We start from the raw sequence: 15156 nt of genomic DNA, 5'->3' as shown, positions 1-15156 counted from the left end.
ACTACAATCGTAAATCTAAAACCATATTGCATTCAAGAGATTGGGAACAGCAAAAACAGCTCTCCCATTGATGAATTAAAGGATACAGAAGTGCTGGTCCCCAACATACCTCCATTTAATTTGCCTGGGTGGCCTCTGCTGGTACTGGCTGGACTTCAGAGAATGCCTGTTGATAACTGCAGGTTCAGCTAAGTAGTGGTGCCAATCACAGATGCTGGTAAATGTGGAAATGGTGCTAGAGCAGATTAATAAGGAGGTAACAGGTGCATAATAGGTGCCCATCAATTTGTTAAATATGTTTTCAACTTCAGTTACAAAAGAGGATCAGAAAGAATCATAGGGATTTCATTCATGTGGGGCAGACAATAATCTTTATTTACAGTTTTAACTCAGGACTATGTTCACTCTCCTGCCCTGTTTTATGAAATAGTCTGAGGACATCTGGATTACCAGGACACATCCAAATACCATTACTCTGATCTATTTCATCAGTAAATTTATTTGTATTGGGAAGGACAAGAAGTAGGTGGAAAACATTCAGGTAACTTTGGTAAGACACATGTTCCAGAGGGTGGGAGATTATGCTAGGAAGATTCAGAAACCTGTTTACTCAGAAATCAATGACATATTTAATTGTCCTGTGCTTAGGGATATTCTGTCCAAAGTAAAATATCAAATATATATATATATAAATTATGGGAACATTTTGCATGCCCCAAAACAAATAAGCATTGTTCCCTTTTATGAATTTTGGAGGAATCATATTCCACTTCTAGGAGCCAATTCCTTTTCAGTGTATATACTAGGTGACATGGAAACTTGCTAACTTTGAGTGATCTGGAGATGAAGAGGGCTCTCGAGCACGTCTAGACACTGGTACTTGGGCCATATGAACAGACAGATCCTTTGGTTTTTGTAAGTATCTGAGGTAAAAATAGATGCTGCATAAAATTTGTGGCAAGCTCCAGTGGGAAAATCACAAGAGCACCCTTACTGAATCTTGAAATGGCTTCCTAAAGGCACAGTTAAAGTGGCATCTTGGAGGCAACGCTCGGAAAGGGTGGCATCACATCCATCAGAATGTATTATATACACTAAATCATAGGCCTGTATATAATTCTGTCCTCAAAAGATTCAAAAATACACATTAGAATCAACGAGTGGAAACAAGTGTGATCACATTTACCTTTACTCCCAAAGACACGCTTGGAAATTGTACTTTCCAGCTTCATGACTTGAGTCTGCAGGGCTAGAAGTTCTGGTTCCCAAAAGTGATGTATGCTTTTCAGGGGACAGGATAGATTTTCCATTGTACTACAAGTTATAGTTGCTGCCATGACACTTCGGATCCCTTGTACCTAGGGACCAGTAGGTGAGAAGTGTCGTCACCATGCTGTTAGTGGTACTTAGCAACACTGAGCAGCAAGAGAATGTTGGGCTGGTTTTATACAATGGAGGCATTGAGGAATATATGTGCAACACAGGTGAAGTCTTTGGGGTGCCTGCATACTTTCTTGCCACATTGTAACTATAAATAAAGCCATGCAGCAAACCTGCCCTAGGAAGGTGCTATGGAATACATGTTTGTGTCTCTCCAAAATTCGTATGTTGTGTGTCTCTTTCCAATTCCCAATGTGATGATATTCAGAGGTGGGGCCAACTGAGGGATAATTAGGTCATGAGAATAGATCCCTTATAAACGGGAGTAGTGCCCTTATAAGAAGAGACACAAGAGGGATGATCTCTCTCTGCCATGTAGGACACAGCCAGAAGGCAGCTTACAGCCAGAAAAACAGGTCTCACCAAGGGCCCTACCATGCTGGCTCCCAGATGTCAGACTTCTAACCTCCATATCTGTGAGAAATAAATGTTGGCTTTTTGTTCTTCCCATTCTACAGTATATTTGAATCCTTAGTTAACATAACCCTCTCTCTTAGTTCAAAGCACCCAGGAGATATGGGTTGTAACACCAAGTAAGCCATGGAGCCAAAGGAGGAAAGGGGATTTTAGCATAGATAGTGTAAACAAGGAGTTGATTATTACCAGTTTTGGTACTGATATGATGTGCAGCAGTGGGTCTGAAGTTTGTCCCATTAACCTCTCCTAAGTGTTTCCTCAGGGAGAGAAACCTATGGGAGCCTTGGAGGAGCTGGCTGTAAAAACGCCCTCTTCAGATCTCCATCAGCAGAGGGAAGAGGATGAAGTTTCTATGAAATTCATTTCAGTGCCACACTCTGAAATCGCTCACCAAGTTCACACTGAAGCTACAATTTTCACTCAGCTATTTCCAGCCAATGCCTAAACTCAATAGGGATATGAATGAAGGCTGTCTATGAAAACCATCGAACTTTTCTATCCTGCGACTTCGGCACAAGGACAATCTGTCAGTCCCACCCAAACTGTTTTAGAACTGCACAACATTCTAAGATCTTCCCTTTTCGCTTTCTTCTTCTCAAGAGACAGACACTTATCATCGCCTGAAGAGCCTCCTATCCTCCTCAGGCTTCCTCTTGAGGCTCCTTCACGGGTTGGACTTTTCGCTTAATAAATCTCCTATATATCAAACCTCATCCTGGAGTCTGCTTCTTTCAGGACACAGATTAATTTACCCGTGTTTTCAGGCACATCCTCACTTATTATATGTAAGTTTATGGAAAACTTCATATCAATCATTACACACCAGTATATCAGCTTTAATTTTTTCATGGTTTTCTGTTTTTTAGGCATATAATAAAAATTAAATAGCAGATCCTAAAACAGCCAAAGTACAGTGGAAAGAAGAGGATAGAGTGTATATAAAAGAAAAAATTAAGTTAATCCTTTCTCTTAGGGGAAATTAAAAAAAAAAAAGATCCTAAACTAGATTAGATTATTGGCAGGTTATTACAATTTTAATAAGAAGTAATCTTTTTAAAATTTTGCTTAGGACTGTAGTATTCTCCAGGGCAAATGATCTTTTAAATGATAGATCAAAATGGGTATAAAATTGTTTACCCTGTGAGTTACCCGCAAAGGTATATTTAGTTTGTCTAAAATAAAGCATCCTTCACTTGCCTTGATATTTGTGTGCGTGTGTGTGTGTGTGTGTGTGCATGTATAATGCTTGAAATAATTTGTACTTTTCTGTTAGTTAACACTTTGGCTCAAAGTCAATATTTTCAATGCAATTGGTTCAGTTTTGGGGCTTAGCCTTTTGTCACAAAGAAAACCAGGACATAAAACCTAAAGTATAATAATAATTAAAAAACAAATAAAAAAAATGTGGCAAATATGTGAAACTCTGAAATTTTACTGTGAGCTTTTCAGGGGTTCTTGTAAACCAGATTTTAAGGATCATTTTCTTCTGTCTTATCCTTCCTGTAAGTCTTAGAGTCATTAGACTAGAGAGTGACAAAAAACCTAAAAATATGTGATCTAATTTCTTCATGTTGCATATATAGAAACTTCAGAAGTAATACAGCTTATATGTTGAAAGTACGTTTAAATTCCCCTTAAAAATATCAAAGGAAATATCTCACTTATGTGAGTTCTATGTATGTAAGTTGACACTTGAGTTATCAGAGTCTCAATTGAAGTTTATTTTTCATGTGTAACTTAAATAAGTCTGTGTCTCCCAAATGATCTGTGGAGCAGGTTCTTGGTTGTTGTTGCTGTTTTAACTTTTGTAAAACATGATAAAAATTAACTACTACATAAATGATTAGGCAGATTTGGGGGTAATGTCTCATTGCTATAAACATTTACAGTATATAACTATCATTCTGGCTTATCTTGTGATAGATCAATAAGAGTTGTGGGACACATACCATAATTTGTAAACCACTGACTTAAGAAAATAAAATTTTGAGGGATGTTATGAAAAATAATTTTAAAAATCTGCTCCTGAAGCTAATAACACATGAAAATACTGGGGACTTTTGTCAAATACACTAACTGTGCAGGCGTAATACCAATACTTTAATACTTTAATAAAAAAAAAAAAAAAAAAAAAGAAAACCAGGACAGCTCACTCACAAAATTTTGAGCCCATGAGCTCTTTCTTCTTGGTTAGGGTAATTTTGTCATAATCACATTTTTGGAACTACAATTCAGAGCACATATTTCTAAATCCGTCACATACATAATATAAATATATATATGTATTTTTGTGTGTGTATGTCTATATATGTGTATAAAATATGCTATGTCATCTGAATTGTGATTATATATGTCTCTCTCTCTCTCTATATATATATATATTTATTCACTCATTTATTTAGAGCAGGAGTGAAAGTTTATTAAAAAGCTTTAGAGCAGGAACAAAAGGAAGTAAAGTACACTTGGAAGAGGACCAAGTGGGCGACTTGCGAGATCAAGCGCACTGTTTGACCTTTGACTTGGGGTTTATATATATATATATATATAGAGAGAGAGAGAGAGAGAGAGAGAGAGAGAGAATGTATTTGTATGCATGGTGCCTCCTTTGAACTTACCAACAATAAAAAGATTATTATAGAGCATGTATTTTTTATTTTCCCAGAAAAATAATCTTCAGAGAGGCTGTCCAATATGCCGAAGGCCACAAAACTTTTATATTTCATTTTAGATTTCATTGTTATTTTGATTGTAGACTTCCATTTCTTGTCTCGTTTTTTAACCGTCCAACGGATTCTTCCTGCCCGCTGCACAAACAAAACAAGACTACGGCATTATAAGAAAGATAGACTTTAATAGACATGAGGCCAGCGACACCACGTGGTAGACAGTCATTACTCAAATCAACCTCTCTGAGAATTTGGAGGCCAGGATTTTGGGGGGAAGTGGTGGGAGTGGCTAGGCAACGGGTGCTTGCTGCTGATTGGTTGGAGGTGCAGTCATAGGGATGTGGGAAATGAGTCCGCTAGTGTCTCAGCGCGCTGAGGACAGGGCCCGGTGGCGGCGGGCTGGCACAAACCAAAGAGCAGCCCCTGCTACTCCAACACGACCCTGGAAACATGGGTGTTCCAAGCCGGGGGAATCTTTTGGGTTTCGGCCCCGATCCCCCAGTCCTCACCTTTCTCCCCGTGCCACGTAGAACACTTGGCTGATAAGGGAAGAACGCCTCAAGTGAGCATTCCTACAACTCCAGCAAACACTGCGCATGCGCCTCCTCCCAAGTGCTGGCCCCTCCCAAGTGCTGGCCGACCGCGGAGCATGCAGACAGCCCACCCCAAGAGAAGAATCAGGGTAGAAGGGACACAACACCTCGGAAGTATGCCAACGCATAAAACCCCAAGTCAAAGGTCAAACAGTGCACTTGATCTCGCAAGTCGCCCACTTGGTCCTCTTCCAAGTGTACTTTACTTCCTTTTTTTCCCTCTCTAAAGCTTTTTAATAAACTTTCACTCCTGCTCTAAATAAATAAATGAATGAATAAATAAATAAAAATAAAAATATATAGGGATGTGGGAAATAGTCCTTGTGCTTGCTGAGTTGCTTCTAGGTGGAGCTACAGAAGAGGTCAGCAGATCCAGGTGGAGCCATGGGTAGTCAGACCTGCAAAAACTCTGAGAGACATCTCAAAATGCCAGTCTCAGGTTCTACAATAATGATGTTATCTGCAGGAGTAATTGGGGAAGTTGCATATCTTGTGACCTCTGGAATAATAGCCAACAATTGTTTATGTCTACACTTTGGCAGAATTCAGGCTCCTCTATCCTCCTAGCCTAGCTGTCTCTTGCTATCTTTACAAAGGCCATTGTTTTGGAGAAGGGATATTATCATTTAAACTATAAACTAAATGTCTATCAAAGTTAGCTTGGCCCAAGCCCAGGAACAATTAAGGGAAGCTTGAAGGCTAAAGGCAAGATGATGATTGACTAGATCAGATCTCCCCTGCTGCCATAATTTTCTCACTGTTACGATTTTTGCAAAGGTGGTTTCAATTTCAGCCACAGTTTCTTGAGTCTTTTTCACATTATATTCACTCATTTTGACGAAACAGCTAAAATGACTGAAGAAATCCATCCCCCACCCCACAATAAAGGTAGGTAACTACTCCCCTCACGTTTTAGCACTTCATAGAAAATTCTCTTGGTTTATAGTCAATGGAGAGGCAGTTTCCATCCTCTCCCTGCTTCCTGTACTCCTTTCCTAAAGGAGAACAGAGATTGAGAAAAGAAAATGAGCATGTATAGCTTAGACCTTGAAGCATTTGTCCTCAGGACAAAGGTTTTCTCTGCTTATTTGGATGGTAAATATACCATAGTAAAATCTTTCCTTGAAAGGGAGGCCTTCAAAAAAAGACTAGCTGTGCTTGTCTCAGCATATGGTTGTGTGTCTAATGAAACAAGAACAGTTTAGATAATTCATTTAGCCACAGCTCCAAGACGTGTTACATCATCAGGATTATAAAAAAACAAAGATGACATTTTCAACTCCGCCCGATTCCTGTGTCTACTTATCCAGAGGTTTTGGTATCAACAAAGATGGAGGCAAATTACATATTGATAATTTTAAGTCCCATTCTAAATGCTGACACTACAACAGCTCTGTTGTGACAATAAAGCAACAAGAAAGGAAACAAATGAAATACATTAAGGCTGGTAAATGTGAATGACAGAAGTAACCCAGATAACAGATGGAAGGACAGCAATTGCCTCACTCTAATTTTTGCATTTTATGACAAAAGTAAACATTCTTTATTTAAGTTATGTTAGTTATATTTTCTATTACTTCAAGTTGGAAGCAACTCTATAGCATAGATAAAAATAAAGTGGACTTACGAGACAAATGTGGACTTGAATTCGCAAGATAAATTTATATTTATTCATTCACTGACTTACTCATTCAACAATTGGTGCATATAATTCTACTTCACATATTTTAGTTTTAAATAATTACATATATTTAATATAGAAAGGTATTTATATATTAAAATTTTTGTTTTATATATAAAATTTGTATATAAAATAATAAAATATATTATTATAAAATGTTGTATCCTAGTGCCTAGAATACTCTCTGTATAAAGTAGGCACTTAATAATAAATAACCATTGAGTAAATTTAATCTACTATCTACTAGGTGTATAAGAACAATATGATAGGGAAGATATATTAAAAAAAACATATAATTCAGGGCATAGGTGTAATATATTTTACACCTATATTCCTTACTATATTTTAATAGAAGAAATATGATCCATATTATGGATGAAAACTATCAATCTGTTAAAAAAAAAGAAATCGAGTTTTTGTTTTTACCATTTGCAACTCTGGAAATACTCTTACATCATTCCCATAAGTATCAAACTATTATAAATTTTAATGACCATTTGAAGGCTAATTGAAATAAGCATATATGTAAATGGTACAATTTGATCATTTTCGCATATGTGTATGCTTGAGAAACTGTCATCATAATTGAGTTACCAAATATTTTCATCACCAAAAACATTTCTTTATGCCTCTAATTTCATTCCTTCCTCCACCTCTGTCTGCGGTTGATAACTAATCTGCTTTAGGTCATTCTAAACTAGTTCATACTTTATATGATTTTAGATATATACTCTTTTTTGCTTAATTTCTTTCCATTATCAGTTACATTATGAGATTCATGTTGTGTCTCCACAGTTTTTTTTAATTGCTGAATAGCATTCAATAATAAGATTATATAATAGTTTACAGACATTTGGTTTGCTTACACTTTTAGGCTATTGCAAATAAAGCTGCTATAAACATTTCTGTATAGTTTTTGTTTCATATGGATATATGTTTTTGTTTCTCTTGGCTAAATATCTTGGAGTCAATTGTTTCAGTCAAATGGTATGAATGTGTTTAAATTGAAATCTATTTCCCCCCGGCAGGGCATGGTGGTTCACACCTGTAATCCTAGCACTTTGGGAGGCCAAGGTGGGCGGATTACTTGAGATCAAGAGTTTGAGACCAGCCTGGAAAACATGGAGAAATCCTGTCTCTATCAGAAATACAAACATTTAGCCACACATGATGGTGCACGCCTGTGATCCCAGCTACCTGGGAGGCTGAGATAGGGGGATCCCTTGAACCTAGGAGGTGGAGGTTGCAGTGAGCCGTAATTGTGCCACTGTACTCCAGCCTGGGTGACAGAGTGAGACCCTGTCTCAAAAAACAAACAAAACAAAACGAGAAAACCTATTGCCTTGAGCCTTGCCAATATGTGCGATGTTCCATTGTAGCCATCATAATTCATAATAGACATATAATAGTATCTTACTGTGGTTTAAGTTTGCAGTTCTTTGTTGATTAATAATGGTGACCAATTTATTCATGTTCTCCTTGGTTACCTGATAAGTCTTTTGACTGCCTTTAATGGATTGCATATCTTCTTACTGAATTAGGAAAGTGTTTATGCATTCTGCATAAAATTTATTTGTAGTACATATGTTATTAATATTTTCTCCCTGTCTATGGCTTGCTATTTTTGTTTTCTTAGTTATGTGTTTTGAAGAGCAAAAGTTTGAATTTTGATGACTTTCAAGGGTTTCTTTTCATAGTTTTTTTCTCTTTTTCTTCTTCAAAATATTTGACTAACCCAAGGTTATAAAGATTTTTTTCTGTGATTTTTTTCTAGAAGTTTTATGCTTTAGGTTGTAGGTTTTACATTTTAGTCTATGATCTGTTACAAGTTATTGCTTTGTATGGTGTGATATAAGAATTGATATTTATGTTTTTGTGATATTATGTATTATGTGATATATAAACAGTCGATCTAATAACATTATTTGAATGGGCATCCATTAAATCATCTTTGCATCTTTGTCAAAAAATCTCTATTCTGTTCTAATTATCTCTCTTGCCATGTTTTTTCCAATGTTCAAATATTTTGATTATGGTAGCTGTATAGTAAGTAATAAGATCAGGTACTGTTAGTCCAACAATATTGTTATTTTTAAAACTACTTTGATAATTCTACATGCTTTCTAAATTTTAGAATCACATTGTCAATTTACACACTGAACATTCTTTATGGTATTTTTATTGGTATGTGTTGAATTTATAAGAGATCAATTTGGGAGAATTGTCATCACAATTGTGAAGCTTGCACCCCAGTAAATTCATCTATTTTTCCACTTATTCATTTATAAATTTATATTAGTAATATTTATAAGTTTCAGAGAAAAGATACTGTATTTGATTTTGTGAAATTTATGTGTAGGTATTTTTTGTTTGGGGCATAATTCAAACAAAATTGTTTGAAAATACAATTTTAAAAATATCCAATTGTTCTATGTTTGCACATTGAAATACAATTGATTTTTTTAATAATAACTTTGCATCTTCTGACTTTGCTAAATTCAATATTGAGTTCTAGTAGCTCTTTTTTAGTATCTTTGTAATTTACCATGTACACAAAACTGCATATAGGACATTTTACTTCCTCCTTCCTATCTTTATTATTTTTCGTTCTTTCCTTATTACAGGAATTAGGAGCTCCGGTAAAATTTTTGAATAAGAAGGAAGGAAATAGTCATCTTCATGTTGTCCCTAAATTCACGAAAACACAATTCTGATTAAATTTATATGCCATTTTAATATATCCAGAAAAAATCATCAGTCAGTGCAATGGTAAGCCCACACAGAAATATATATAGTGAATTATTTTTAATGAGAAAAACAATAAAACAGCTCAAATATAATTAACCTGATAATGGTGAAATATATTGTATAATCAGCAATTTTAAAATTTGAATCAAATTTAGCTATATGAATCAGTACATAAACACATAAATGTAAATTTGAATCATATAAATAGTAAGTTACATAGGATTACCTTAGCATGATATCGTTTACAAAAATATTAAAACCATGTGAAACTGAACAGTATAATTGAAAGATAGGTACACACATAGTAAAACATTTCAAAAACTCAAGGGAATAATAAATACAGACTTAAAGATACTGGTGCCCCTGAGGGGTTTAAAGGGAAATGTGATGAGAAAAGCATACACTGAGGATCAATAGTTATTTTATTTGGTAAGCTCGATGGTGGATATATGTATTTTTTAAATATTATTATTTGCCCCTAATAGTTTACTTAAAAAAAAAAGAAAACACTTGTTAGTAATCTTAGAAAGTCAAAGGTGAGTTCCATATCCTATATCTAAAGGATATTTTCATCAAATTTATTGAAGAATAAGAGCTGATTGAACCAAGATCTAAAATCTAAAATTAAAGTTTCTGATAAAGTTCTTAATTCTTATTCTTAATATCTAGGTAATAAAGCTTTAATAAAAAATATACTTTTGAGTGTTTGAATGGCACTTCTGTATTTAAATCTATACATTTGAGTGTCCTAAGTGTTAATGACTGCAACATATTCGAAGAATGTAATACTGTTTACATAGTTCTAAGGATGGAATAAGCAAAATAAAGCATTACTAAAAATATAGAAAGAGCTGGCTGTTTTTCTTGTCAAGTTGAAGGATTGTGCTCTGTTCTTGAGCTCACTTTATGATGTGCAATCTTGTGAATAAAGGTTTCAAACTGACTGATAGCAAAATATGAAAATCACTTTAATTCTTGTATTTTATGGAAATTAGATGTAACAACCCAAATCTTCTAAAATAGGGTAATTATAGGGAATATTTTAAGGCAAAAGTTTCTCACATCTTACAGATTTGGGTCTTCTGTGTGCTACTCATGAAAACTATGATGCTGGAGTTAAAAAATAAATATTGTGAGCAAATTTCTTGAATTTAAGTTTCAAAAAAAAATCGTGGTTATTTCAGAGCCTTTACATTCAATGGAATAAAATTAGTTATTTTGTAAGATTTCAAAAAAGTGGTCCATAACTTGCTTAAAAAGAAAGGACATAAGAAAGAAAGGAGACAAAGACTGAGTACAACCCAAAGTGTTGAGTTCCCTGGGTGTAATACCAGGTGAGCTGATCATCCCCACAGGCCCAGCCTGGCTAGGGTTCTCATACTTAGTTCTTACCCATTCTTGCTTCACTTCTTTCTGCTTTACGGTTCCCACATATTTGCATATTTGCAACTCTGTCTATATAAGTGTGTCGCTTGTAATGCTTACTGTTGTAATGCTTGTAATGTTTAAACCCATAAACACTATGACTTTAGCAATAAACAGTCATTCAAGACCTTTAATTTTAAAGCATGCGTTTGTAAAAATATGCTTTTCAAGATGATTTCAGGGAAATAGTGATTGCTAAATTCCAATACAAGAAACACAATGTCTAAGTATGTTGAATTGAATGCTAGATATTTATAAATTTATTTTGTGTGACTGTTTTTCCCTTTAAGAGATTAATTTACAAGCTAATGAATTTGGAGTAAAAGTTATATTTTCTCAAAATAAACAAAAATTTATAAATCATATAATAATAGTCATAAAAACAGCAATACAAAATCAGCTAATGCAACATCTACACTCACAACATATAGGAGAAAAATAACATGCAGGGTTGATGATCTACAAATGTTTCAAACAAGTTGAAAGGAGAGCAAGAATTGGACCTTAGAACCTCAGGCACATAGTTGTTGACATTATGACTCTTAAATAAGTCCTTTTGATTTACAGTATGAAACGAAGTAAATTAAGGGAGAAGTAGATAATATAAGAATATAGAAGTACCTGATATCACCTTTTGCTTTCTGCTTTTTTTCTTTTAAATATAGTTTCTAAAATTGTTACTACTTCACATTTACATTCACATAAAAATTAGTTATCTTATCCAAAATGTCCTAGTATAATAATTTAGTGAAAAATAATGTCATACCCATAAAATTATTTCTAATGTCCTAGAGAATTTTATTTTTAAAACTTATTTAAATGATAAAAAAGGAAAGGCATTTCTATTCTGTCCTATATAGTAGAGTATAAAATAGTTTTGTACTTTGGAGAGTTAACAATGTAAGTGCACATGTAGAGACAATACTTCAAAATTGGGTATTGTTTCACTGAAGATTTGACAGCCCATTTCCTCAGTGTTATTTTCATCAATAATAAAACCTTTGTGAAAAGACAGTTGTGGAGAAAAAAATGCATCTTAGAAATTTTATTTGCCTTTCTACAATTATCTCTTTTAAAGGTAGCATTGTGTCCAAAGCAAGGGATTTTACAAATTAAAATATTTGATTCACTCTACTTTCATAGAGGAATTTAAAGCTTCGACATGTTCTCAAATTGCAATTACTAAAATAATTATTTGATTTACCAATAATTTCTTTGAGAAAAAAAATAAAAATTTAAACACTGCTTGAGATAAAATGAACATTAAATATGTTAAGCTTTTTTTTCTTTATTTTTTTATTTATCTATTTTTTGAGACAGAGTCTCACTGTCACCCAGGCTGGAGTGCAATGGTACGATCTTGGCTCACTGCAACCTCCGCCTCCTGGGTTCAAGTGATTCTCCTGTCTCAGCCTCCTGAGTAGCTGGGACTACAGGTGCCTGCCACCACGTCCGGCTAATTTTTTTATTTTTAGTAGGGACAGGGTTTCACCACATTTGCCACACTGATCTCAAACTCCTGACCTCAAGTCATCCTCCCACTTTGGCCTCCCAAAGTCCTGGGATTACAGGCATGAGCCACTGTACACAGCCTAAGTTTGTTAAGTATTTATTGCTTAAATACCTATCAGCGTTCTCATCAATATAGAATTTTCCAGTTCCTCAGGATATAGTGCCCAACATTCTCATTGTGTCCTGGGAAGTGTAATTTAAAAAGCTGCTTATTGAAATCCATATTATATCAGTCTGTTCTAGCATTACAACAACATATAATATTATTTGTTATATTCATGTGTTATATGATATCTTATTACATAGCCAATTTAGATACGTCTTTCTTCCTCTGCAGCTTTTCCAAGTTTATTGAAGAAATTCAATTCCATCTTCATCCTTCATTCAGTCTTCTGAATCGGAACTTAAAGCTCCTGACATTATTTTTCTACATACTTACTGTGCCTATATATTTAGTTTCTGTCTTCTCACTTAAAAAATCAATTGCCTTACATTTATAAAATGCTTTACTGTTATAATATGCCCTGGGTGAATATTTTTATTCCAATATCCGGTAAGATTTGAAGAACCACTGACTTCCAAGTTAGCTGAAATGACATATGCTCTTGAATCTATTTCTAAACTAATTTATATATGGGAAACACAATTATGCTCTAATCTTTTTTCTTTTTTTTCAGTAAAATACATATCTTTTGCCTGGGTTGCCACTGGCTTGCAAAGCCTGAGACGAGGCTTAGTTGGAATGTGATTCTACAGGTAGAAGGTGAAGACCGGGGACAGTCAGACAGGAATGAGTGAAAACCAACACTGGTGTGTTCTCCACGTAGTCACACAGTGCACCACTGAGGTTCAGTTGCTGGTTCTTTTCAGGATCTGTCTAGAATGTGCCTTAGAATGATCATCCAGAGAAATAGAAGAGAGGAGAAATTTCCTTTGGCCCCTCTCACCCATTGTTCAAATATTTTTAAATAAGGTGTTTCCTCACATTTCTAAGACACACCTGATTGAATGCTGGACAGGCTATGACAAAAATCCCGGTAATGAAAGAAAAGATTATAAAGCAGTGAGTCAAAGTGCTTTCAATTACAATCATGAGATGTTTGCTGAAGCTAGAGGTAATGTAACAGGTAGACTGAGATACGTGAGATAGGGTAGAAGTGATTTCTGTGTCCAGAGGTGTCAATAATTCATATTGCCACTTAAACAGTGTCCTCAAAACATAATATGTTTCTGATGGATAAATAATTATATTTATCATTTTTCCATGCTATTAATATTCATTATTTAGCAGTTATTGAACATCTCTATCTATTTATTCAATGTATAATTGAATTATTAATTTTTCTATGGATTTGTAAATCAACTAAATCATATTTGGCAATTCTCTATGCTAGTTGGGATGTTTACAAATAAGTATGAACTTTCATTTATGTGAAAATGGAGTAGAAATATAATTTTTTATTCCTCTCACAAAATACAATAAAACACCACGGACTTTACATATAAGCCCTATTACATACAAAAAGAAAGAAAGGAAAGAAAGAAAGAAAAGAAAGGAAAGAAAAGAAAGAAAGAAAGAAAGAAAGAATCTCAAATAGGTAGGGAAGAAGGTAGATGGATTGAGATGTACAAGCCTAACTTAAAATGATAGCTAAAGGAAGTTGCAATAGTTAAAGGAAGTTGAAATAATGTATTAAATATTATAATTAGATTGTGACATGAATTAGTTGGGACAAACTCCTTGAAATACAATCATTAGAAAATATCTAGGAACATGGATGGCCCTCTTAATCTATCACTTCTCAACTTTCTTCCCACATCCTAAAAAAAGTGAAGAAAAGCAGAAATGTCAAATTATGCCCAGTTTCCTAGAAAAATTATATTTTGATGAGATAGACTGCTGTTCATTCATGGGCAATAGTAATGCAAAGAAAGAAACAGAATCCTTGAGCATAATGTAAAATTCATGAAAAACATAATTATTTACATCAAAACTCAGAAAAAAAGTTCTCTAATTATTTCGTATAACTGATATGCAATATTAGATATATTTTTTTTGAGACAAAGTCTTGCTTTGTCTCCAGGCTGGAGTGCAGTGGTGTGATCTCGGCTCACTGCAATCTCCGCCTCCCGGGTTCAAATGATTCTCCTGCCTCAGCCTCCCGAGTAGCTGGGATTACAGGTGCACACCACCATGCCTGGCTAATTGTTGTATTTTTAGGAGAGACGGGTTTTCACTGTGTTAGTCATGATGGTCTCAGTCTCCTGACCTGGTGATCTGCCCGCCTTGGCCTCCCAAAGTGCTGGGATTACAGGCATGAGCAATATTAGATACTTTAAGTGGCCAGAGTGTCTTCTTTTCAGAGAGAATTTAGGTATTCTGAAATTAGTTAATGAAGGTAACTTCAAAGTGCAATATATTGAGACAACACTTTAAAATTCTATGATCTAGTTTTTCCTTACTTTTAACTTTACTTGTGCCCTCTTCGTTTTCGTCAAATTTTTTCTGCTTCTCTATTTATGGAGAAACTCTAAAGAATACACTTTCTAATCTTTGAGTTCATATGAATGTGGATTGCTATTTACCGTTTAGTTTGAGTAAATAAACATTTGCAATGTCTTAAACAGCACCCCCAACCCCTCACATTCTTTCCTTGTCATTTCTTGCTCAGGT

The 15156-nt window shown here is 34.7% G+C and overlaps 1 long non-coding RNA gene across 1 annotated transcript in view; it reads right to left on the bottom strand.

Annotated features, from left to right (window-relative positions):
• LOC134761263 (uncharacterized) overlaps window positions 1-6841 on the bottom strand; it is a 29962-nt gene extending 23121 nt beyond the window's left edge. Inside the window, exon 1 of the long non-coding RNA XR_010139651.1 lies at window positions 110-6841. This is a non-coding gene — a long non-coding RNA (uncharacterized LOC134761263). The remainder of the gene's footprint in view (window positions 1-109) is intronic.
• Between the last annotated feature and the right edge of the window lie 8315 nt (window positions 6842-15156).

The sequence above is a fragment of the Pongo abelii genome, chromosome 3 (assembly GCF_028885655.2).
Source record: "Pongo abelii isolate AG06213 chromosome 3, NHGRI_mPonAbe1-v2.0_pri, whole genome shotgun sequence".
Classification (NCBI taxonomy): domain Eukaryota; kingdom Metazoa; phylum Chordata; class Mammalia; order Primates; family Hominidae; genus Pongo; species Pongo abelii.
Note: the sequence above shows the minus strand (reverse complement) of the source record. Positions and strands in the feature narration are given on the sequence as shown.